Source organism: Canis aureus, chromosome 9 (genome assembly GCF_053574225.1).
Source record: "Canis aureus isolate CA01 chromosome 9, VMU_Caureus_v.1.0, whole genome shotgun sequence".
NCBI classification, from domain to species: Eukaryota; Metazoa; Chordata; class Mammalia; order Carnivora; family Canidae; genus Canis; species Canis aureus.
Genome location: NC_135619.1, coordinates 77,742,801 through 77,770,735, shown reverse-complemented (window position 1 = coordinate 77,770,735; position 27,935 = coordinate 77,742,801). Strand labels below are relative to the sequence as shown.

General features: G+C 41.8%; 1 pseudogene across 1 annotated transcript in view; it reads left to right on the top strand.

Annotated features, from left to right (window-relative positions):
- The window catches only part of LOC144319975 (immunoglobulin heavy variable 3-23 pseudogene), a 186,786-nt pseudogene that overhangs the window by 127,638 nt on the left and 31,213 nt on the right, over positions 1-27,935 (top strand). The window lies entirely within an intron of this gene.

Below are 27,935 nucleotides of genomic sequence, written 5' to 3'. Positions count from 1 at the left end.
GATTCATCATATCAGCAAGAGAAAAACCAAGAACCATATGATCCTCTCATTAGATGCAGAGAAAGCATTTGACAAAATACAGCATCCATTCCTGATCAAAACTCTTCAGAGTGTAGGGATGGAGGGAACATTCCTCAACGTCTTCAAAGCCATCTACGAAAAGCCCACAGCAAATATCATTCTCAATGGGGAAACACTGGGAGCCTTTCCCCGAAGATCAGGAACAAGACAGGGATGTCCACTCTCACCACTGCTATTCAACGTAGTACTGGAAGTCCTAGCCTCAGCAATCAGACAACAAAAAGACATTAATGACATTCAAATTGGCAAAGAAGATATCAAAGTCTCCCTCGTCACCGATGACATGATACTCTTCATAGAAAACCCAAAAGCCTCCACCCCAAGATTGCTAGAACTCATACAGCAATTTGGTAGCATGGCCAAGGATACAAAATCAATGCCCAGAAATCAGTGGCATTTTTGTACACTAACAATGAGACTGAAGAAAGAGAAACTAAGGAGTCAAAACCATGAAATTGCACCCAAAAGCATAAGATACCTAGGAATAAACCTAACCAAATAGGTAAAGGATCTATACCCTAAAAACTATAAAACACTTTTGAAAGAAATTGAGAAAAACACAAAGAGATGGAAAAATATTCCATGCTCATGGATTGGCAGAATTTATATTGTAAAAGTGTCAACGTTACTCAGGGCAATTTACACGTTTAATGCAATCCCTATCAAAATACCATGGACTTTCTTCAGAGCGTTGGAACAAATTATTTTAAGATTTGTATGGAATCAGAAAAGACCCCGAATAGCGAGGGGAATTTTAAAAAAGAAAACCATAGCTGGGGGCATCACAATGCCAGATTTCAGGTTGAAATTGAAACCACAGCTGCCTTTCCTTTTTTTTTTTTTTTTTTTTTTTGCCTTTCCTAATTCAACCAGGCCCACACCTCACTTGCAGCCTGTCCAGACACCCATCATCTCATGACATCCGTGTTTCAGGACTTCCTGCACTGATGGGAAAGGCCTGTTAATACTAGGTGCTATTGGATACTCAGAAAGCATGAACAAGTGTCTACTGGCATTAATCTGGAGCTACTATTCCTCTATAGGGAATAGGTCAGAGCTCGACGATTCAGGTTTACTCTGTGCTGTTCCCCTTAATTTCACCACCTGACATCAATAACGGATGTCTGTTTCTAATTCAATATTTTGAATGTAATGTCTAGTTCTAGATATTATGAATCTCTCGACTTCCCCTGGAGATTTCCTACGACCCAACAATTGCACTAATGGGATTTACTACAAAGATACAGATGCAGTGAAAGACCACAACACCCACACCCCAATGTTTATAGCAGCAAGGTCCATAGTAGCCAAAGTGTGGAAGGAGACTCGGTGTCCATCGAAAGATGAATCAATAATGAAGATGTGGCCTATATATACAATGGAATATTACTCAGCCATTAGAAATGAAGAACACCCACCATTTGCTTCGACGTGAATGGAACTGGAGGGTATTATGCTGAGTGAAGTAAGTCAGTCGCAGAAGAACGAATATATGGTCTCATTCCTTTAGGGAATATAAAAAGTAGTGAAAAAGAGTAAAGGGGAAAGGAGATAAAATGAGTGGGAAATACCAGAGAGGTCGACAGAATATGAGAGACTCCTAACTCTGGGAAAGGAACTCTGGGAAGGGGTAGTGAGTGGTAAGGGAGGTCGCCGGAGGTAGGGGTGACTGGGTGACGGGCTATGAAGCTTGACCTGATGAGCACTGAGTGTTATACTATATGTTGGCAAAGTGCACTGCAATGAAAAATAATTAAGAAATAAAATTTGAAAAACAAAAAAAACTTCAGATAATGAGGAATAATCCTAACCAAAGAGGAAAGGACCTATAGTCTAAAAATTCTAAAATACATATGACAGACATTAAAGAAGACAGAAATATATGGAAAACAGTCTATTCTCTTGTATTGGAAATATAAATATTCATATAATATCTAAACCACCAACAGCAATCTATGCATCCAATATGAACACTATCAAAACACCACCAACATTTTTCTAGGGAATGGAACAAGTCTAAATTTTAGAACTAAACAGAAAAGATTCTGACTAGGCAAAAGAATGTTGAAACAAAAAACAAATCAGGGCAACCTGGGTGGCTCAGCATTGTAGCACTACCTTTTTGTTCAGGCCTGATCCTGGAGACCTGGGAATGAGTCCCACATCAGGCTCCCTGCATGGTGCCTGCTGCTCTCTCTGCCTGTGTCTCTGCCATTCTCTCTGTCTCTCTGTGTCTCTCATGAGTAAATAAATAAACCTTAAAAAAAAGCAAAAGCCATCACAATTCCGGATTTCAAAGTTGTGATCGTCCAAACAGTATAATAGTGGCGCTAAAACAGGCACATGGTCAGTGGAATAGAATAGAGAACCCATAAATGGACACACAGCTCTATGGTCAACTTATCTTCAACAAAGTACAGAAAACTATCAACTGGAAAAAGGACAATCTCTACAACAAGTGGTGTTGGGAACATTGGACAGCTGCAAGTAGAAGAATGAACCTGGGCCATTCTTACACTCCACACAAACATAAACTCAGAGTAGATGAAAGACCTAAATGTGAGGCAAGAAAACATCAAAATCAAGGAGATTTTGTGACCTCGGCCGCAAACGGGTTCCTGGTACTCGCATCTCCAAAGGGAAGGGAAACAAAAGTAAAAATGAACTCTATGGACTACACCAAGGAAGGAGCTGTCTTACAGCTGTGGAAACACTCAACATAATTTATTTATTTATTTTTTTTTAATTTTTTTTTTATTTATTTATGATAGTCACACACACAGAGAGAGAGAGAGGTGCAGAGACACAGGCAGAGGGAGAAGCAGGCTCCATGCCGGGAGCCCGACGTGGGATTCGATCCCGGGTCTCCAGGATCACGCCCTGGGCCAAAGGCAGGCGCCAAACCGCTGCGCCACCCAGGGATCCCACACTCAACATAATTTAAAGGCAACCTAACAAATTGGAAATATTGGGATCCCTGTGTAGCTTGAGCATCTGTCTTTGGCTCAGGGAGTCCTAGAGCTCTAGGATTGAGACCAGCATCAGGCTCCCTGTGGGGAGCCCACTTCTCCCTCTGCCCGTCTCTGCATCTCTCTCTCTCTCTCTCTCTCTCTCTCTGTCTCTCATGAATGAACAAATAACATCTTCCAAAAGAATAAAAACAATGGGAGAAGAGATTTGCAAATCTATCTCCAGATTATGGCAGGTTTCCAAAGTCGAAAAACAAATTACCAAACTAAACAACCACAAAGGGAAAACTACAATCATAAATGGACGGAAGACATGAAGAGACACTCAGTCCTGATTTGAGTTGTCAACTCTCACTTTATATTAGGTAGGTCATCCACATGCAAAATGAAATTTATTGTCTCCTCTAGGTCTGCCTTATATCAACTGCATGATTAGAACAGTCAATGCATCCTGAAGACAAGAGGAAAATACATTCTGCCCCAGACTGGAGGACCTGCCAGAAAACGTAGCAAGAAAACTACTTTAAAAAAAAAAAGAGAACTTGGTAACCTGTAAAGAAAATAATGAGTTTTCCTATGACAATATCTTAATAGAGTCAATGAGTAAAAACCTTACATAAAAACTGGAAAAATAACTCATGAGCTCAGAAAAAAAATCAGGATATAAAATCAGCAAATAAAATAAAGATATATTCCTACAAAATAACAACAAATTACATATACAAAATAACAAAATAATCCGATTTACACTGGCACGAAAAATAAATATTTAGGATTAAATTTTACTAATAAATTGAAATTTCTCCAGAAAATGACCTATATTGATGCGTGTCTTTGAAAATACACACAGAAACTCAAAAAGAACTGTGCCTAGAACTTCATATAGTCAGAAGGCCATCTACACAAATTGCTATAGAATTGTGGTGCCACATTTGTTCTGGCTTTTAAATACACGAATGTAAGTCTGGAGCTGGTTATATAGTCAGAGGACATGCAAATAGGGACCTCCCGCCACTGATTAAACCGACCCAGTCCTGACCCTGCAGCTGGGAGAGAAGACCCAGCCCCAGGATCCCAAGGTGACCTGATTCACTGATCAGGACACAACAGAGACAAACCACCATGGAGTGTGTGCTCGGCTGGGTTTCCCTTGTCGCTATTTTAAAAGGTAATTCATAGAGAACCAGAGACCTTGAGTCTGTGAGTGGAAGTGAGTGAGAGAAACTGGGGATGTGGGACAGTTGTTTGACCAGGATGTCTTGTGTCTGCAGGTGTCCAGGGAGAGGTACAGCTGGTGGAGTCTGGGGAAGATTTGGTGAAGCCTGGAGGGTCCCTGAGACTCTCCTGTGTGGCCTCTGGATTCACCTTCAGTAGCAGTGAAATGAGCTGGGTCCACCAGGCTCCAGGGCAGGGGCTGCAGTGGGTCTCATGGATTAGGTATGATGGAAGTATCTCAAGGTATGCAGACACTGTGAAGGGCCGATTCACCATCTCCAGAGACAATGCCAAGAACACGCTGTATCTGCAGATGAACAGCCTGAGAGCCGAGGACACGGCCATATATTACTGTGCAGACACAGTCAGGGGAAATCATTGTGAGCCCAGACACAAACCTCCCTGTAGGTGGGGATCAGGACCACCAGGGGGTGCGCACTCCTCACCACTTCTATCTTGAAGTCCCAGGAGCAGGTGCAGAGGCTGGTTCTGGGCAGGTTTCCTGTCAGGGTCAGGGCTTCCTCTCCAAGGAGCAGTTTCCCCCAGGGAGCCCCTCTCAACACTTGATTATGTGTTTACCTATTCAGTCTCTTTCTAAGAGACTTAGAATTCAATGATATCACTTGCACTTACTTATACTTAACTTTTCCTGACCCAAAATTTTAACCAATTACAAATAACTCCATTGACATCATCTGAAACTTTTCATGAGTCCTAGTGGCACTCACTATGGATCACAGGACCCCAAGCTAACATACTGTCTTGCACATCTTGGTATATAGAAATCCCCAGTCAACACACGAGAAAAGAGACATAATACAAAAATGTTAATAACAGCCTGGGAGTGAGAGAGATTCCCAGCTGACATGGTAGGGAAGTGGACTCAGAGGTCATTCACACACACACACGCAATAATGAGAGTATAACCTTTCATCACCTTCACCTTCATGTCTGATGAGAGCCAGGCCGGCCTCTCATCATGTCACAAATGCCTGTATGGTGCCAGGGAATGACACTGGCTCTTGGTGTGTGTTGTGGGCAAGTGGTGGGTATGGCGTCCTGCTCCAGGAAGGGCTTGTGTGGAGTTAGTGTCCCAACTGCATCAAAAGAGAGAACTCAGGGGTTATTGTTTGATTTATTTTACTTTGGGTGGAGGAGAAGAATGAGGAAGGAATTTCAGGGAGCTCCCAGTTAATAAAGACTGGATATGGTGTGAGGAATTTCACTAAACCAGGGTAAAACCGGAAGGACAAAAGAGAAACATGGACATTCTCAGTAGACAAGTGTCTGAATCATATGGAAAGGAGATGAATAATATATGGAAGCGGCACAAAACTTTAAATAATAATACAAATAGTCCAAGATCCTATCCAGGTCTCAGATGGATGCTGTCCTCTTCCCAAGGAACCATCTGGTTCTGAAGGTCATGTGTACTTGGTGTACTCAGCGACCAGTAGCTTCTACTGGACCATGAGGATCCTCAGGGAGAGGAGCTGGATTGAAGGACCTTCGACCTGCAGGGCAAAACTCATGGATGCTTCAGGTGCTTATGTCAGCTAACTGGTTGTGACCTTTACCATCCCTGTGGTGAAACCTAATGTCCATGATATGGGGGAGGAGATGGAGCCTTAGGGGACCATTTAGGTTTGGAAATGCAGCCTCATGATGGGATCAGGGCCCTTATACACCAGGATTGGGAAAGCTCCCTGCACCCTGGCCCGTTTTGAGGTGCCTGGGAAAGGACGGGGTAGGATGTGGGCGCTCTCCAGACACCACAGCTTCCTGTCCCTGGACCTCAGATGACTGAGACGCCAGATCTGTGAGAATGAGTGTCTGTTGTTTGATCTGCCCAGTTTATGTATGATTTTCCAACAGGGGGCAGAGGCTGAAGTCATTTTTTTCTTTATTTAAATTGAATTTACCAACATTCACTATACCCTCAGTGTTCATCACATCACGTAACCTCCTTAACTCCGATCACCCCGTGACCCCATTCCCCACCTCCTTCCTTCCAGTGACCCTCAGTTTTTTTCCCCAGACTTAAGTGTCTCTCATGATTTGTCTTCCTCTCTAGTCTTACCCCACTTTTTCACTCTTTCCCTTATGGTCTCTTTCAATATCACTGAGACCATATCATTGCCTTTCTGTAATGGATTTATTTCTCTCAATATAATGACTCCAGTTCCATCCATTTGACGGAAATATTATTTCATGATATTCATTGTGTCTGAAGGCTATGTAATATCCCATTGTATATATAAAGCACACCTTATTTTTGTATATTGTTTATTGGAGTGGGATTCGCCAACATATAGCATAACACCCAGTGTTCATCCCATCAAGTGTCCCCCTCAGTGCCCGTCACTCAGTCACCACCAACCCCCGCCCACCTCCCCATCCACTACCCCTTGTTCTTTTCCCAGAGTTAGGAGTCTCTCAACTTCTGTCACCCTCTCTTATATTTCCACTCATTTCCTTTCCATTCCCCTATAATCCCTTTCACTGTTTTTTATATTCCCAAAGAATGAGACCATAAAATGTTTTTCCTTCTCCGATTGACATATTTCACTCAGCATAATATCCTCCAGTTCCATCCATGTCGAAGCAATTGGTGGGTATTCCTTTTTTCTAATGGCTGATTAATATCCCATTGTATACATAGACCACAGCTTCTTTATCCATTCATCTGTCAATAGACACTGAGGCTCCTTCCACAGTTGGCTGTTGTGGACTTTGCTGCTGTGAACATTGAGGTGCAAGTGTCCCTTCATTTCATTAAATCTGTGTCTTTGGGGTAAATAGCCTTTAGTGCAATGGCTGGTTCCTGAGGTGGCTCTATTCTCATGTTTTAGGACATTCCATCCTGTTTTCGGTAGTGGCTCTACAAGCCTAATTCCCACCAGGAATGAAAGAGGGTTCTGCTTTCTCAATATTCTCCCTTACATTTATTGTTTCTGGCCTTGTTACTTTATCCATTCTGAGTTGTATAAGTGGGATCTTAGTGTGGTTTTCATTTGTATTTCCCTGATGACAACTCATGTGGATCATTTTCTCCTCTGCCAGTTGGCCATTTGTCAGTCTTCTTTGGAGAAAAGCCTGTTCATGTATTCTCCCCATTTCTTGACTGGATTGATTGTTTTGTTGGGAGCTGAATTTGTTAAGGAAATATCTTGTCCTATTCTGCAGGCTGCCTTTTGTTTTGTTGCCTGTTGCATTGTTGTACAGATTCTATCTTGATGAAGTCCTAACAGTTTATTTTTCCCTTTGTTTCTTATGCCTTTTGAGAGATGCCTTCTTAGCAGTCACTGAAACTGAGGACAAAAAGATGCTACCTGAATTTGCCTCTAGGATTTGGATGAACAGCTCTCAGATTTCAATATTTCATTATTTTGAGATTATCTTTGTGCTTTGTGTAGCAGAATGGTCCACTTTCATTTTTATGCAGGTGGCTGTCCAATATTTTTCAGATCCATTTTTGGATGTGTATTTCTTTCATTAGATATTTTTTTCTTGCTTTTTGAGGAGTAGTTGCCCATAGAGCTGAGGGTCCCTTTCTGCGTTCTCTGCTCTGTTTCATTGATCTATGTGTTGTTTTTGCCAGTACCAGGCTATCTTGATGATAAAGGCTTTATAATAGAACTTCTCTACAAACATTGTTATGCCCTCCTGCTGTAGTTTTGTTTCTGTTTTTTTTTTTCCAAAATGATTCTACCTGTTTGGCAACTTAGGAAAGAAATTGAGGAAGACACAAAGAGATGGAAAACATTCTGTGCTTATAGATTACAACAACGAATATTGTCAGGGCACCTGTGTTGCTCAGAGGTTTAGTTTCTGCAATTGGCTAGGGTTGTGATCCTGGGGTCCTGGGGTGGAGTCCTGCATCAGGCTTTTGGAAGGGAGCCTGCTTCTCCCTCTGCCTATGTCTCTTCCTCTGTCTCTGTGACTCTCCTGAATAAATGAATAAATCTTTAAAACAAAAACAAAAATATTGGTGATCCCTTCTTGACTCAACGGTTTGGCGCCTCTCTTTGGCCCAGGGTGTGATCCTGGAGTCCTGGGATCAAGTCCCATTTGAGGCTCCCTGCATGGTCTTGCTTCTCCCTCAGCCTGTGTCTGCCTCTCTCTCTCTCTCTCTCTATCATAAATGCATAAATAAAATCTTAAAAAAAAACAAAAATAAATACTGTGACAATCTCTATGTTGCCCAGAACCTTCTATATATTCAAAGCAATCCTTGAGAAAGCATCCTGGACATTTTTCACAGAGTATGGACATATAATCCTAAGATTTTTATGTCACACCCAGAGACATTAGGGACACATGGATGCACTGGCATGGCCCTGCTGTTTTTGTTGTGAGCAGTATCACGTAACCGCCCTCATCCAGTGAAGGGTGCATTTCTCACCTGGAACTAGGACTAATCTTTTGCAAACCATAGGTATCTGTCAAAAAGTCACAGTGGACACACTGAACAGAAGGAGAACAATGATACAAGAGAGTCAGAGATACTCAGACACTTTGGAACTTCAGTTTAAGGATGTTCTGTTATAACATTTCCAGAAGATGAGGATGTGATGACCCAGTGAGATTTGTGTCTCACCATCACCTTACAGGGTTGTGTTGTACTGATGGCTGTTAGGTGTGTCCCTTGTCACTGGATGAACATTTGGTGCCGGTATCCTCATTTCAACCATCTGTGACTCTCTCTCTGGACATGAGATCAGTTTCCCTTTAAGATTTCCTCAATGGAACCCCTCAAGGGACCTACACGACTTATTTACCTCTTATCATTTTATTTAAATTCAGTCATTTTGTCATGGAATTTGCAACAACCTGGTAACATGACCTGGTTATGTCAATGTCTAATAGCTCTACCATCCTATTCCATAGTCTACATGTGAACTTACATGACAGTGAAGCTATTTCAGGGAAGGTAAGTCCACTCATAGACAGAAAGGCAGGGGAGTAGCTCTGAATGCTCAGAAGCAGGGCATTGGTTGGCTGTGATGATTTTATCAACATTTATACAAATAGAAGCTGTCCCCAAACATGAACACTCAGAAAATAGATGTGAGATGATGGTGGAAGGGATGGAGCACACAGTTCCTCTTGCTGTGTGCAGCCCTCGACCTGAGCTGGGCTTACCTGGATGTCTAAATGCACAGTGCAATTGGTAATGGATTGTTATCATTTGCTGTTGGTATTGTTTCCTCTGTAGATGCTGACACCCCACCTTGTTGAGGCCTGTATTAGGGTTTTGTGACTCTTCCTGACTGCATCAGAGAGCCGTTATGAACATGGCCTCCTATCTCTAGCCTGAGATTGAATGTTTCCACCCCAGAGTCTTCAGGGAGCCCTCATAGGAGAGCCATCGAGCCCTATCTGTCCTCAGTTGACATCTGAATCATGTGTTCACCGTACCTGTCTCTGAGCTGGTTTATCTCAGGCACATGAATGGGTCTCTAAATGACAATATGAAAAGCTCCTGTAATGTGGACCTGGGCAGGTCCTCTGAGGGGGTGACATGAGAGTAAGTTTACTTCCTGACTGCTCGTCTCAGAATAGAGGTCCCATGACCACACAGTGTTCAGTTTATGGAAACAAAGCACAACGCCTGCACTCAGACCCAATGTTCACACGTCTTCAGGTTCCTGTCCTTCTTACCCATCCATCACATGGTGCCACTTTTTCTTCTTGGCACTTAGGGGGTCCTTACTTCCAGGAAATTTCCCCATTTTTCCATTTGAGCACCGTCATGTGAGGTTTGTCCACCTCAGGAGTAGAATTCTACAAGTTCATATGTTCCTCTCTTGTCCTTAAAATCCTTAACAGTAGCTTCTGCAAGCAACCTCCCTCCTGCTGTCATCCTTATGGTTGTATCTCCCCAATGTCAACATGCACAGCTCCAAAACTCCAAAACCTCCTCAGTATTCTATTAGAAGTATTGCTGTTGTTGTTTTTTCAACTCTGATCAATTTTATGGATGTTCGAAATGATTCAATAACTATCCAGCTGCTCCAGGGATGTGACAAGGCCTGAGTCCCCCTAATCTTCTGACATGTTAACTTCTCTATCCCATATTTTCTTATACTAAAGATGGTGTGGCGAATTTTTTCTGATTTATATGTTGGAGGTGAACTTTGGACACTGGTGTTTTGTTTCAGAGTGTCGTAAACATATTTTCGCCCCTACTCTGATTCTGGATCCTAAGGACTCATTTTCGTTTGTACAAGCCTACTGAGTATTGTACTAATATTATATTATGTTTCAAGAAGTAATTATAGACATATGTGGTCCATGCACATAAGGTCATCCAACAAGTGAGATAAGGAGCAATGCACCACCTAGCAGTGAGACTGGGGCTTCAAGGAGGGCACAGATGCTCCCAAAGGACCAGAATTGCAGGAATATTATTGCTAGGACCCCATGTCTCTGTGCAGGTGACACAGGTGCCATTTGGGTGGTGGGCCCTGCTTGCGGTCTTCCCGATGCATATGATCCATTCAAAGATGGAAAGGGGGGGTACCCGGGTGCTCAGCAGTTTCGTGCCACCTTCAGCCCAGGGCCTGATCCTGGCGATCAGGGATCGAGTCCCACATCAGGTCTATGCATGGAGTCTGCTTCTCCCTCTGCCTGTGTCTCTGCATCTCTCTCTCTGTATGTGTGTGTGTGTGTCTCATGGATAAATAAATAAAACATTAGAAATCAAAGAAGGAATGGGCTAGATTTGGAAACAGAACAGAAGGCCTGCATGCAGCCAGCAGGGTCAGGGGGACTGATCTAAGAAAACCAACACTACAGTTGATCAGAGACACAAATTAGAATTGGATTGAAACTGAAATTTCCTGCTGCATTTGTTATCAAAAATACCTGATAAATCCGTAGAAGTTCATGGTATATATTTTACTTCCCTTAGATGGAATATAGTATTTGAATAAAAAGGAATTCATGAAAAACTTACACTTGTAAGGCAGCACTATACTGTTAGTTTAGGAAGGATGAGAAAAATAGAATTATAGGCTATACAATGGAAAATGTTCATTCTGACACGAGTTTATTATATCCAAAACTCTGCTTGAATGAGCTCATTCTGCATCAGGTAAGCTCTTCAAAGCGATTACAGAAGATCACAGAGTTAACTGCAGTGGAACACAGTGACTGAGTTGTTAGAGACTTACAAATAGAACTGCATTACTTGAAACCCTCTGAAATTCAGCTAAATTCTAAATTTAGAATTGCAGGAATATTATAGGCAAGACTCCGTGTCTTTGTGAAGTGGACACAGGCATCTTTTGGTTGGTGGGTTCTGCTGGCAGTCTTCCTGATGCATGTGATCCATTCAAAGTTGCAATGTGTTAGATTTGGAGACAGAAGACAAGTCCTGTACATAGCCCATAGGGTCAGGGGGAATTTCAAAATTACGGTTGTTTAAAGGCATAGATTGAAACTGAATTTTCCTGTCACATTTGTTATCAAAAATACCTGATCAATCTGTAGAAGGGTTCAAGGGTAGATATTTTTCTTCTCTTAGATGGAATATACTATTTGAATGTAAAAGGAATTCATCAAAAACTTACAGTGGAAAGGCAGCATTACACTGTTCATTTAGGAGAGATAACAAAAATAGAAATATAGGCTTTACAATGGAAAATGTTCATCCTGACACCAGTTTATTATATCCCAAACTCTGCATGGATGCAGCTCATTCTGCATCAGATAAGCTTATCAAAGCCATTACAGAAAATCACAGATTTGACTGGAGTGACACAGTGACTTGAGTTGATAGAGACAAATCAAACTTCATTACCTGAATCACTCTGAAATTCAGCTAAATTCTAAATTTAGCAAAACCATGTCATCCTTGATACAGGAGGGGTCCACTTTTCTAAGGAACCCTGCCAGTCTGTCTATCAGGTGTTTCAAGAGGGCCAGTAACTCCTGTGGAGGGGAGCACAGGCCAAGATTCTGACTCACTGAAATGTGCACAAGGACATATGAGAAACCCTCTACAATTTAAGGGGTAGGATAAAATCACTCTATGGGGACACATGACACCTATAAACCAAGATTTACATGCAAAAAGCATTACAAAGTACCACGTGGACACAAAGTCTGAAGTCTGGAATATTACTTAATAAAAACATAGTTTCTCAAAGCAGTCAATATGAACACACAAAGGCAGTCACAGCAGTTTGACAAGTAGGGCAAGAGGAGAACAGGTAGGACTCGAGGTCAAGGAGTTATCAGGTAACATTCAAAAACATGGTGTGGGGATCCCTGGGTGGCATAGCGGTTTAGCGCCTGCCTTTGGCCCAGGGCGCGATCCTGGAGACCCAGGATCGAGTCCCACATCGGGCTCCCGGTGCATGGAGCCTGCTTCTCCCTCTGCCTGTGTCTCTGCCTCTCTCTCTCTCTCTGTATGACTATCATAAATAAATAAAAATTAAAAAAAAACATGGTGTGGTGAAAAAATGCCACTAAACAATTATGAATACTAAGGGAAAAAAGGTGGAGGAGGTGCTTTCATTGATCCTTCAGGTGTAGATATCAGCTCATTGTGTGTGACCTCTACCATCCCCATGTTGAAACCTAAGGCCCAAGAGATGGGAGGATGAGGTGGGGCCTTGGGGAGCACTTAGGTCAGCAGATGCATCCCCATGATGGGATCAGGAACCTTATTCACCATTACTAGGAAATCTCCCTGCCTCCTGACCCATGTGAGGTGACAGGGAAAGGACAGGCTAGGATGTGGGTGCTCTCCAGACACCAAATCTGTGTGCATCTGGACCTCAGACGTCGCAGACTCCAGAACTATGGGAAATGAAGGTCTTTCTTTTGATTTGCCAAATCCACTTATGTTACAGCAGCCAGCACAAGGCCAAAGTTTTATTATTATTTTTAGTAGTAGTAGTACTATTATTTAATTAAATTCAATTTTCCAAAATTTACTATACACCCAGTGCCTATCACAGATCGTACCTCCTTAATGCCCATCACCCAGTTACCCCATCCCCACAACAACTTCCCTTCCAGTGATCCTCAGTTTAATTACCAGAGTTAAGTGACTCTCATGGTTTACCTTCCTCTCTAGTATTACCCAAGTCAGTTCCACTCCTTCCCTTTTGGTCTCTTTCCATATTTCTTATATTCCACATATGACTGAGACCATATCATTGCCTATCAGTGATTGGTTTATTTTCTTCAATATAATACCTCAAATTCCAACCATGTTGATGTGAATATTCCTTCATGTTATACATAATTTCTAGCGGCTTAATTATACTTTAATTTATATACCAACCACATCTTCTATATCCTTTTTCCTGTAGAGGAACACCATGGTTCCTCCCAGTTTAATTATTGTGGACATTGCTGCTGGGAACATTGGGGTGCAGGTGACCGTTCGTTTAATAACATCTGTGTCTCTGAAGCTAATACCCAGAATAACAATGGCTGGGTCATAGCGTGGCTCTCTTCTCAGTTTTTGAATAAATTTGATTCTGTTATCTGAGGAGCCTGCACCAGCTTTCATTCCTACCAACAGTGCAAGAGTTCTCCCTTTCTCCACATCCTCAATACTTATTATTTCCAGCCGTGTTAGTATATCCATTCTGAGTTGTAGAAGTGGTATCTCCATGTGATTTTCATTTGTATTTCCCTGATGACAATTCATGTGGATCATTTTGCTTTTTTTAAATAATAAATTTATTTTTTATTGGTTTTCAATTTGGCAACATACTGAATAACACCCAGTGCTCATCCCGTATAGTGCCCCCCTCAGTGCCCGTTACCCATTCACCCCCGCTCCCCACCATCATCCCCTTCCACCACCCCTAGTTCATTTCCCAGAGTTAGGAGTCTTCCATGTTCTGTCTCCCTTTCTGATATTTCCCACACATTTCTTCTCCCTTCCCTTATATTCCCATTCATGAATATTTATATTCCCCAAATGAATGAGACCATATAATGTTTGTCCTTCTCTTGTTGACATATTTCACTCAACATAATACCATCCATTTCCATCCACATTGAAGCAAATGGTGGGTATTTATCATTTCTAATGGCTGAGTAATATTCCATTGTATACATATACCACATTTTCTTTTTTTTAATTTATTTTTTATAGGTGTTCAATTTATTAACATACAGAATAACCCCCAGTTCCCGTCACCCATTCACTCCCAACCCCCACCCCCCTCCCCTTCTACCACCCCTAGTTCGTTTCCCAGAGTTAGCAGTCTTTACGTTCTGTCTCCCTTTCTGATATTTCTCACACATTTCTTCTCCCTTCCCTTATATTCCCTTTCACTATTATTTATATTCCCCAAATGAATGAGAACATATAATGTTTGTCCTTCTCCGACTGACTTACTTCACTCAGCATAATACCCTCCAGTTCCATCCACGTTAAAGCAAATGGTGGGTATTTGTCATTTCTAATAGCTGAGTAATATTCCATTGTATACATAAACCACATCTTCTTTATGCATTCATCTTTCGTTGGACACCGAGGCTCCTTCCACAGTTTGGCTATCGTGGCCATTGCTGCTAGAAACATCGGGGTGCAGGTGTCCCGGCGTTTCATTGCATTTGTATCTTTGGGGGTAAATCCCCAGCAGTGCAATTGCTGGGTCGTAGGGCAGGTCTATTTTTAACTGTTTGAGGAACCTCCACACAGTTTTCCAGAGTGGCTGCACCAGTTCACATTCCCACCAACAGTGTAAGAGGGTTCCCTTTTCTCCGCATCCTCTCCAACATTTGTGGTTTCCTGCCTTGTTAATTTGCCCCATTCTCACTGGTGTGAGGTGGTATCTCATTGTAGTTTTGATTTGTATTTCCCTGATGGCAAGTGATGCAGAGCATTTTCTCATATGCATGTTGGCCATGTCTATGTCTTCCTCTGTGAGATTTCTCTTCATGTCTTTTGCCCATTTCATGATTGGATTGTTTGTTTCTTTGGTGTTGAGTTTAATAAGTTCTTTACAGATCTTGGAAACTAGCCCTTTATCTGATATGTCATTTGCAAATATCTTCTCCCATTCTGTAGGTTGTCTTTGAGTTTTGTTGACTGTATCCTTTGCTGTGCAAAAGCTTCTTATCTTGATGAAGTCCCAATAGTTCATTTTTGCTCTTGTTTCTTTTGCCTTCGTGGATGTATCTTGCAAGAAGTTACTATGGCCGAGTTCAAAAAGGGTGTTGCCTGTGTTCTTCTCTAGGATTTTGATGGAATCTTGTCTCACATTTAGATCTTTCATCCATTTTGAGTTTATCTTTGTGTATGGTGAAAGAGAGTGGTCTAGTTTCATTCTTCTTCATGTGGATGTCCAATTTTCCCAGCACCATTTATTGAAGAGACTGTCTTTCTTCCAATGGATAGTCTTTCCTCCTTTATCGAATATTAGTTGCCCATAAAGTTCAGGGTCCACTTCTGGATTCTCTATTCTGTTCCACTGATCTATGTGTCTGTATTTGTGCCAGTACCACACTGTCTTGATGACCACAGCTTTGTAGTACAACCTGAAATCTGGCATTGTGATGCCCCCAGATATGGTTTTCTTTTTTAAAATTCCCCTGGCTATTCGGGGTCTTTTCTGATTCCACACAAATCTTAAAATAATTTGTTCTAACTCTCTGAAGAAAGTCCATGGTATTTTGATAGGGATTGCATTAAACGTGTATATTGGCCTGGGTAACATTGACATTTTCACATTATTAATTCTGCCAATCCATGAGCATGGAATATATTTCCATCTCTTTTTGTCTTCCTCAATTTCTTTCAGAAGTGTTCTATAGTTTTGAGGGTATAGATCCTTTACACAATTTCCTTATCCATTCATCTTTCAATGGACACCGAGTTTCCTCCACAATTTGGCTAATGTGGACATTGCTGATAGAAACATCGGGGTGCAGGTGTCTGGGAGTTTCTTTGCATCTGTATCTTTGGGGTAAATCCCCAACAGTGCAATTGGTGGGTCATAGGGCAAGTCTATGTTTAACTCTTTGAGGAACCTCCACACAGTTTTCCAGAGTGGCTGCACCAGTTCACATTCCCACCAACAGTGTAAGAGGGTTCCCTTTTCTCCACATCCTCTTCAACATTTGTGGTTTCCTGCTTTGTTAATTTTCCCCATTCTCACTGGTGTGAGGTGGTATGTCATTGTGGTTTTGATTTGTATTTCCCTCATGGCAAGTGATGTAGAGGATTTTCTCATGTGCATGTTGGCCATGCCTATCTCTTCCTCTGTGAGTTTTTTCTTCATGTCTTTTGCCCATTTCATGATTGGGTTATTTGTTTCTTTGGTGTTGAGTTTAATAAGTTCCTTATAGATCAATGAAACTAGCCCTTTATCTGATACGTCATTTGCTAATATCTTCTCCCATTCTGTAAGTTGTCTTTTAGTCCTGTTGACTGTACCCATTGCTGTGCAAAAGCCTCTTATCTTGATGACGTCCCAATAGTTCATTGTTGCTTTTGTTTCTTTTGCCTTCACGGAAGTATCTTGCAAGAATTTTTCAGACAAATTGACAAAAGAGTTTGAGGGTAACAGAAAATCTCAAGAAGTTTCTTCAATGAGCACAAAGCCTGACCAGGGGCTTGATCCCAGGCAGTTGCATCATCATCTCATCCGAAATCAAGAATCGATGGCTAACAGAATGTTTCCCCATGGGCATCATCCATGGGCCAATTTTTTAAAGAATGCATTTATTTATTCATGAGCGACACACAGAGACAGAGACATAGGTAGAGGGAGGAGAAGCAGACTCCATGCAGCATGCCTGATGCTTGACTTGTCCCCAGTACTCAGATATCATGCCCTGACCCAACGACAGACACTCAACCACTGAGGCACCCAGATGTACCCCTTCAATTTTTTAAACAAAGATTTTTTCTTCCATGAGAGACATACAGAGAGAGACAGAGACACAGGCAGAGGGAGGAGCAAGCTCCATGCAGGGAGCCCGATATGGGATTTGATCCTGGGACTCCAGGGTCACGCCCTGGACCTAAGGCCAGTGCCAAACTGCTGAGCCACCCAGGGATCCCTATCAAGTGATTTTAAACCAGAATCAGGGATCCCTGGGTGGCGCAGCGGTTTGGCGCCTGCCTTTGGCCCAGGGCGCGATCCTGGAGACCCGGGATCGAATCCCACGTCAGGCTCCCGGTGCATGGAGCCTGCTTCTCCCTCTGCCTGTGTCTCTGCCTCTCTCTCTCTCTCTGTGACTATCATAAATAAATAAAATTAAAAAAAAAATAAACCAGAATCAATACCCATTCTTCTGAAGCTATTTAAATAATATAAATTGAAGGAAAATTTCCAGACTCAGTCTCTGATGTCAGCATTACATTCTCCCCCAAATTAAAGACCCAGTTATTAAGGAGAATTACAAAAGATTCTATTGATGAATATGGATGCAAAAGTCTCACCAAGTTCCTAACACTAAGATCCAACACTACAAAAATACTAACCAGAAGGGAAAAGGATCTATAGTCTCAAACTTCTAGAACACTTATGAAAGAAATTGAAGAAGACACACATAGATTGAAAACATTCTATTCTCATGGATTGGAGTTATAAGTATTGATAAAATATCTATGCTACCAAGAGCAATTGACACATTCAATGAAAACCCTATCAAAATACCATGAACTTTGTTCTTGGAAATAGAACAAACAATCCTAAAACTTGTAAGGAACCAAGAACGATCTTGATGAAACAAGACAATGTTGAAAACAACCCAAAGCAGAAGGTATCACAATTGTGGAGTTCAAAGTTTTGATCATCAAGATGGTATAATATTGGCAGTAAAAGAGGCAGATAGGTCAAAGGAATACAGTAGAGAATGCAGAAATGGAAACACAACTCTACGGTCATATTGTCTTTGACAAAGCACAAAAAAGAGTATCCACTGGAAAAGGACAATTTTTTCAACAGGTGGGGTTGTGAATATTGGGCAGTCACAAGTAAAAAAATGAACCTGTGCCACATTCTTACAAGTGACACAGAGATAAAAATCCGAGTAGATGAAAGTCCTAATTGTGAAGCAGGAACCCATCAAAATCCTAGATATTTGTGACCTCAGGTACAACAGTTTCTTGCTACTCAAGTCTTTAGAGGGAAGGAAAACAAAACCAAAAATAAACTATATGGATTCCATCAAGGAAAGGGCAGTTGTACAGCTATGGAAACACTCAACATAATTTAAAGACAACCGATAGGATGGGAGAAGATATTTGTAAATTGATCATCAGATTAAGGCTGGTTTCCAAAATATAGAGCACAATTATCAACCTAAACAAACACAAAATGAAAAATCCAATCAGAAATGTGCAGAAAGGGATCCCTGGGTGGCGCAGCGGTTGGGCGCCTGCCTTTGGCCCAGGGCGCGATCCTGGAGACCCGGGATTGAGTCCCACATCGGGCTACCGGTGCATGGAGCCTGCTTCTCCCTCTGCCTGTGTCTTGCCTCTCTCTCTCTCTCTGTGACTATCATAAATAAATAAATAATTAAAAAAAAAGAAATGTGCAGAAGACATGAACAGACACCCTCTCCTGATATGAGATCCCACCTCACATCATATATTATGTAGCTCATGCACATGCACAATGAAATTCATTGTCTCCTGAAGGTCTGCCTTTTACGAACTCCGTGATTAGACCAGACAATGAATCCAACAGAAAAGAGGGAAAAAACTTTCTGTCCCACTGGAGGATCTACCAGAGAAACTGGCAGAAAAAATAAATGAATGTGAGGCAGGGCAAGATGACAGGAGTAGGGGTCCTCAACTCACCTGGTTCCGTCAAATACCTAGATAAGTTACAAACCATCCTGAACACCTACTAATTTGACCTGAGATTTAAAGAGAGATTGGCCAGAACACTACAGAGAGAAGGGTTTTCACTTCTAACAATGTAGGAAGAGAGAAATAATAAAACAAAAAAAAATCAACTAGGGGAGGAGCACCGAATAAGCCCATGTAAGGCCCACAGCTAAAGCCTCCAGAACAGGAAAGTCCAGCCCTGGAGAAGCTGGAACATTATAAATCCGGCCTGTGTCTTCCCATACAGAAAATTGATTACTAGGAAAATTGGGCAAAATCACAGGAGGGGCATTGAAGCATCCAGTTCCCAGTGTCAATAATAGAGGAAATGAGTCCAGGGGCAAGTGCACCAAATGTGGGATCTCAGTAAAGGGCTGAAACACGCACCAAACAGGGCATGTAGGAGAAACCAGTCTGTCCAGGGGCTGGGGGTGGGATCTCAAGAGGGAGCTGTCTGTGTCCCGCTGGCTTCGGGAAACTTGATCCATGGGAGCACGATTCCAGCAGCCAGGGCCCTGGATCCCAGAGCACAGAGTGGATACATACCAGGAACCTGGACTTCCCCTGGAAGAGAAGGAGATGGGGAGGGCACAGGACAGGGAGGACTCTCATGCCACTGGGGGCCCTGCAAGCTGTGCAGACCTGCACCCACAGGCCAGGCTGTGAACATCTAGGCCAGTGCAGACTGGGAGTCTGTGGTAGTTACTGAGTGGAGCTGATTCCAGGGTTCGAGAACTGGCTGCCACTGTGTTGCTCTTCCTCATTGTTTCACCTTGTGCCTGGGAGAGAAGGGCTGCCAGGGAACAAAGGACTCACTCACACGGTAAACAGCTCCCACTATGCCCAGCACCCAGGAAGGGTGACAGGAGGGAAAATGAGTGGGAAACATCAGTGAGGTTGACAAACTGAGAGACTCCTAACTCTGGGAAAGAACAAGGGCTAATGGAAGGGGAAGTGAGTGGATGGTTTCAGTGATTTGGCGATGGGCATTGATGGGATGAACACTGGGTGTTTGTTATAGGTTGGATTCAAACTTCAATAACAATATATAATAAGGGCAGCCCTGATGTTTCAGAAGTTTATAGCTGCCTTCAGCTCAGGGTGTGATCCTGGACCCCAGGATCAAGTTCCACATTGGGTTCCCTGCATGGACTCTGCTTCTCCCTCTGCCTGTGTCTGTGCTTCTCTCTCTCTTTGTCTGTCATGAATAAATAAATTATATATATATATATATATACATATATTATGTACATATATATAATTCAGATAAATAACATCTTATTGAAGAAGAAATGGGTCAATGAAGAAAAAGAATTTAAGCAAAATTTTGATCAATGAAAATTAAATCATGACTTGTTAATGCTTTGGATACACCAACAGCCATCCACAGATGGAATGACTGACGACTACAGGTCTTCCTCAAAAACAGGAAAAGTCTAAAACAAGCAAGATAACCCTGCACCAAAGAGGCAAAATAAAAAGATCAAAGAGAGCCTAAACCTAACTGGATAAGAGAAAAAATGAATATTAGAGTATAACTTAAGTATATAGAAATAAAAAAAGGCAAACAAACTTAGGAGCTAATAAAATGTAAATATTAGTAAGTGTAAGAAATCATGAGACAGATTTGATAATTTAAAAGTGAAAGTACCCAAACTAAAAAATCATGAATGAATGAGGAGAGATCACAACAAACACCTAAGAATTACAAGCAAGTATAAGAAGAAATTTTGAGCAGTTATAAGCCAATTTATTGGATGATCTGGAGAAATGGATGCAATCCTAGGAACACAAAAACAACCAAAACAGAAACAACAATGAATGGACAAACTTCACAGAACAATTACCTGGAAATAAAAATGAATCATAATTAAAAGCCTCCCAAAAGCAAGATTATATGGACAGATGATTCCCCAGGGAAATTCAACAAGAACAATCAGTATCTATTCTTCGAAAACGATTCCAAATAATAGAAATTGAAGGAAAACTTCCAGACTCATTTTCTGATGTCAGCATTACCTTGATCCCTAAACCTAACATCCCAGTAAGAAGGAGAATTACAGAAAAATTCCATTGGTGAATCTGGATGCAAATTTCTCAGCAAGATCCTAACCAGGAGGATCCAATAGTATATTAATAGGATTATTCACAACAATGAAAAAAATGGGCTTAATTCTTGGGCTGCAAATGTGGTTCAGTATGTGTTAATTGAACAGTGTGATAGTCCCATTAATAAAAGAAAGGATAAGAGCCATTTTATGCTCTCAACTGATGCCCAAAAATAATTTGACAAAATATATTATTCTTTCTTGATAAAAATCTTTTCCTGTGTACGGATAGGGGGATAAACCCAAATTCATAAAAGCCATCTGCAGAGGCTACACAAAGAATGTCATCCTCAACATGGAAAACCTGAGACCATTTCTCCTAAGGTCAGGAACATGACAGGATTCTGCACTGTCACCACTGTTATTCAACATAAAACTAGACATCCAAGCCTGAGTAGTCAGAAAAAAAATCAAAAGTCATGCAAATCACCAAAGGAAAAAAACAAACTTTCACTCTTCACAGATGACAAGATACTTTAAGGAGAAACTGCAAAGGCTCTATTGAAAAATTGCTGGAACTGATACAGGAATTCAGCAATACCTGAGCATATAAAATTAATGCAAGTAAGTCAGTGGCATTGCTATATACCACAAATGAAAGAGAAGAAAGACAAATCAAGGACAATGAATCTCATTTATCATTGCATCAAAAAATTCATATAATGGGAATAATCCTAACCAAAGAGGGAAAGGACCTAAATCTAAAAATTCTAAAATACATAAGAAAGATATTAAAGAAGACACAAATATATAGAGAAACACTCTATTCCTATGGAGAACATTCTATTCCTATGGAGAGGGAGAGTGAATATTGATATAATGTCTATGCCACCAACAGCAGTCTATGCATTCAATACAAACCCTATCAAAACACCACAAACATTTTTCTAGGAAATGGAACAAACAATCCTAAAACATGTAAGGAAACAAAACAGATTCTGACTAGGCAAAGGAACATGGAAAAAAACCCAAAGCAGAAGGCATCACAGTTGGGGATTTCAAAGTTGTGGTCATCAAGACAGTATAATTGTGGCAGTAGAACACGCACATAGGTCAATGGAATAGAATAGAGAACCCAGAAATGGACACACAGCTCTGTGGTCAACTTATTCTCGACAAAGTACAAAAGACTATCGACTGGAAAAAGGACAATCTCTTGAACAAGTGGTGTTGGGAGCATTGGACAGCTGCAAGTAGAAGAATGAACCTGGCCACATTCTTACACTCCACATAAAGATAAACTCAGAGTAGATGAAAGACCTAAATGTGAGTCAGGAAACCATCAAAATCCAAGAGATTTTGTGACCTTGGGTACAAAATGTCCTTGGTACTCAAGTCTCCAAAGGGAAAGAAAACAAAAGCAGAAATGAACTTCATGGACAACACCAAGGAAGGAGCTGTCCACAGCTATGGACGCACTGAACATAATTAAAAGGCACGTAAAAAATGGGAAAATATAGAGACGCCTGTGTAGCTTGAGCATCTGTCTTTGGCTCAGTGATCCCAGGGTTCTGGGATTGAGACAGCATCAGACTCCCTGTGGGGAGCGTACTTCTCCCTCTGCCTGTGTTTCTGCATCTCTCTCTCTCTATCTCTCATGAATAATAAATAAGATATTTGCAAATCTATCTTCAGATTAAGGCTGGTTTCCAAAATAGAGAAAGAAATCATCAAACTTAACTACTACAAATTGAAAACTACAATCAGAAATGGGCAGAAGACATGAAGAGACACCCTGTTCTGAGTTGAGTTGACGACTCTCATCTTATATTAGGTAGGTCATCCACATGGAAAATGAACTTTATTGTCTCCTCTAGGTCAGCCTTATATCAACTGCATGATTAGAACAGACAATGGATCCAAAAGAAAAGAGGGAAATATTTTCTGCCCCATACTGTAGGACCTACCAGAAAATCTGGCAAGAAAATTACATAAAAGAAATGAAAAATTGGTAAACTGAAAGAAAATAATTTGTTTGCCTATGTCAATGTCTTAAAAGAGTCAATGAGTAAAAACCTCACATAAAAACTGGAAGAAATAACTCATGAGTTCAGGAAAAAATAAGGATGTAAAATAAGCAACTAAAATAAAAGTATGTTTCTACAACCTGACAACAAATTACCTATGTAAAATTAACAAAATGATTCATTTTTCACTGGTATCAAAAATAAATATTCAGGATTAAAATTGACTAAGGATATAAAATACTCTGTGGAAAATGACCTACATTAATGAAAGTCTTTTTTTACATAAATTTTTATTTATTTATGATAGTCACACAGAGAGAGAGAGAGAAGCAGAGACACAGGCAGAGGGAGAAGCGGGCTCCATGCACTGGGAGCCCAACGTGGGATTTGATCCCGAGTCTTCAGGATCGTGCCCAGGCCAAAGGCAGGCGCCAAACCGCTGCGCCACCCAGGGATCCCCTAATGAAAGTCTTTTGAAAATGCAGCCAGAAATGCAAGGATAACTCTGTTTACACGTTAGACCTTCATATAGTCATAGTGCTATATACACAAATTGCTAGAGAATTGTGGTGCAACACTTGTGTTGACTTTTAAAGACTCGAATATAAGTCTGGAGCTGGTTATATACTCAGAGGACATGCAAATAGGGCCTTCTCTCCACTGATTAAAGCAGCCCAGCCTCAAACCTGCAGCTGGGAAAGGAGTCCCAGCTGCAGGATCCCCAGGTGACAGTATTCAGTGATCAGGAGAGAATAGAGGCAACTCACCATGGAGTCTGTGCTCAGCTGGGTTTTCCTTGTCACTATTTTAAAAGGTAATTCATGGAGAACAAGAGACCTTGAGTCTGTGAGTGGAGGTGAGTGAGAGAAACAGGGGATGTGGGACAGTGTCCTCACCAGGATGTCTTGTGTCTGCAGGTGTCCAGGGTGAGGGGCAGCTGGCGGAGTCTGGGGGAGACCTGGTGAAGCCTGAGAGGTCCCTGAGACTCGCCCGTGTGGCCTCTGGATTCACCTTCATTTCCTATACCATGAGCTGGGTCCACAAGGCTCCTGGGAAGGGGCTGCCGTGAGTCGCATGAATTTATTCTAGTGGAAGTAACATGAGCTATGCAGACGCTGTGAAGGGCCGATTCACCATCTCCAGAGACAATGCCAAGAACATGCTGTATCTGCAGATGAACAGCCTGAGAGCTGAGGACATGGCCATGTATTACTGTGTGAATGATACAGTTAGGGGACCTCAGAGTGAGCCCAGACACAAACCTCCCTGTAGAAGGGGATCGGGACCACCAGGGGGTGCACAGTCCTCACCACTTCTCTCTTGAAGGCCCAGGAGCAGGTGCAGAGGGAGGTTCTGAGACTTCCTGTCAGGGTCTGGGATTCCTCTCCATTGATCAGTTTCCCCAGGGAGCCTCTCTGGACAAAGGAATTTGTGCTGAACTATGCAAGGTCCTATTTAGAAACTTAGTTTATATAGGAAAACAACTTCTTTATATGCCCCAAAGACAGAGTTGCTTATATCTATTTAATATTTTTCCTGAATATATTCCTAAAAAATATTTAATATTTTTCCTAATGTGTAATAATATACACATAACTCCATGTGCCTTATCTTTAGTTGGATCAGCAATGCAAGAGAGGTGGTCGGGGGAATGGGGTGACAGGGTGACAGGAACTGAGGGGGGCACTTTAAGGGTTGAGCACTGGGTGTTACGGTATACTTGGCAAATTGAACTCCAATAAAAATATGCATTAAAAAACAGACCATGCACCCCCCAAAAATCTGACTTCTAGGTAAATGAGAACAATGATTAAAGAGAAGCAGCAAAATTTATGAAGTGATAATGAACTTGGATCGAGGACTTACCCAGACTCTCAAGTGCAAGCTATCCTTTTACCAAGGTCACCAGCTGGTTCAGATGGCCAAGTGTACACTGTGTGCTCAGAGACCAGAAGTTTCTACTGGATCCATGAGGTTCATTAGGGCAAGAAGCTGTATTGGTGGACTTCCCACCTGCAGGGAATAACTCATGGATCCTTCAGGTGCTGAAGGATCATCTCACTGGGTGTGACCTCTACCATCCCTGTGGTGAAACCTAAAGTCCATGTGATGGGAGGAGGAGGTGGGGTCTTCAGGGAGCACTTAGGTCATGAGGCTTAGTCCCATTGAGGAATCAGGTCCCTTATACACCAGGACTGGGAAAGCTCCCTGACCCTTGCCCCGTATGAGGTGACAGGGAATGGAAGCCTAGGACATGGGCATTCTCCAGGCATCATATCTTCCTGCAGCTGGACCTCAGATCCCCAGACTCAAGAACTGTGGGAATGAGTGTCTGTTGTTTAATCCACTCTGTCCATGTAAGTTGTTTCAGCAGGGGGCACAGGAACATTAGTGACACATTAGTGACACATGAACCCAAACACCAATGCTTTGGTGTTTCCAGGAGTGATGAATGTGATGACCCTGAGGGATTTGAGTGCCATCATCTCCTTATGGAGTTGTGTCATACTGACTACTGTGACTCGTGTGCCTCAGCTACATTTAGCATTTGACTTTTTACTTCATATGCAATCCCTTTTGTAAAAGGTCCCTGAACCATCCAGGTAACAGGACCTGGTGACGACAATATCTAACAGCTCTGCCATCCTATCCCATAGTTTACACATTAATGCAGCTGAGAGTGCAGTTGTGTCAGGAAGTTAAGTCCACCCATCATAACTCAGCCAGTGTGGCAGCCCCAAATGAACTTAACATGAGGAGTGGCCCAGCTTTGTCCAAAATCAGCATGATTTGTGCATTTATCTCCTTTTCCCAAACTTGCACATCCAGGACTTTAATCATGAGAGGATGAAGGAGAGGGTGGAGCACAGAGGTTCCATAACACTTTGGAGGCCCAGGACCTAGGTGGATGTTTGATGAATGTGTAAGCAGACTTTGGGGCAGAAGGTTGTTCTACCTGCAACACAACCCTCTCTCCTGACTGTGTCCAGGACCCTGGCTAGCCCTTTGAAGACATTCTCCACATGGGAGCAAGAGGAGCCAAGGCTTATTGAATGAGATCCCATTCATCCCTTATTGAATGAAGTCCCAAAGGTCACTGCAGACCCTGTTCCCAGGAAATCCCCAGGAGCTAGGACTCACCTTCCCCTTTCCCAGTTTCATAAAAAGTCAAGTCACAAGTGCACGGCCTCAGCTGGGAAATAGATGGTGCCCAGCCCTCATGTATTTGCCTTTTGGTCCTCCTCACCTAGGACTTACCAATTTTCTTCATTTCTTACATTTTCTTAAATCATTTCTGTGGATTCATGACGACATGGACTCAACCTTCTGAACTGAGGTCCCTGCTGTCCTGAGAGCCAGGTACCATGGAAACTAGAGCAACATTTACAATCATAATAACACCTATGGTCAAGCCAAAAGGATCATTTACTCACCTGGGGCACATATGGTTCTTGGGAGGAACAGTCTCAACTTAGGTGGAAAGGGTAGGGTTATTGTCCCCTTCTCACACAACAGGAGACACGGAGCCCCAACTACGCAGGCACTTCCATGGTTACTAGCTCCAAGATGAGCTCCCACCACCTTCCAGTCCCTAATTCCACATGGGAAGTATGAGGATAAGGGGGCATCTGGACATGTGCTTATGGGATCCATCTAACCATCCTGGTTCTTCACCTTGATTTCTCCATCCTCTGATTATGAACAGTTGACTCTATATCAACAACTACATGAATTTATATTTAAATTTCAATTCATGTATTGTACTCATTTTATTAGAATATCCCTTAGTCAAAATCATTATCTGCCTGTCTTACATACGTGATAATATCACTCTCAGATCACATCTGCACTTGCCTGTCTGCAAGGTTTAGAATTTCTCCCAGAAGGAGCAGAAACTATCTTCCCCCAAGTGAGTCCAAGCCCCAAATGTCTCTTCTTTCTTGGATCATGAGGTTTCCCCAGGATCTCTGAGTGTTTCTACACCATCCTGGTGGCATGATCTGGTGTTGACAGTATCTCTCAGCTCTTCCATCTTATCCAGAGTTTACACGTGAACTCCCTGGTAGAGCAACTGTTTCAGGAAGTGAAATCCAGTCATGGAAAGTGAGTCCCCTGACCGCAAGAAATAAAACTCTGGTGGGAACAACCCCTTCTCTGTATCAGGAGGGAAAAAATGATCCTCAGAATCAGAGTAGGGAATGTAGGACCCAGAAGGCTCTGCAAACAACCCTTGTCGTTCTTCACTCATTAAGTGATCCAAACACAAATCCTGGTCTTCAATATCTATAAATGCAATGTTGTATTGTCTAGGAGACAGAAGGGCTGCCTCAGCAATCATTGTCTGGGTGTCGTATTTTACATAGCTCATGCACGTGGAAAATGAAATGAATCTCTCCTTACATATGTCTTATATCTACTGATTTATTAGATGATAAAAAGAAACCAGAAAAACAGAAGAGAAATATTTCTAATGCAACAGGTTGAAGACATACTGAGGGAAATTAGGCAATTAAAAAATTAATCAGGAGAAGGAAGAAAAATTGTTTCCATATGACATGATCTGCTAAAATGGCAATGTCTACAAATTCCACAAACTCTAGGAATTAATTAATGATGTCAGGGAATGTTCAGGATATAAAATAAACAAATAAAGCTATGATTCCAAAGACTAAGAAAAATTATCTATATAAAATCCTATATAAAATTCATAAAATATGACTTTTGCTAACATCAAAAAATATTTAGGATTAAATTTCAATAGAAGATAAGATAC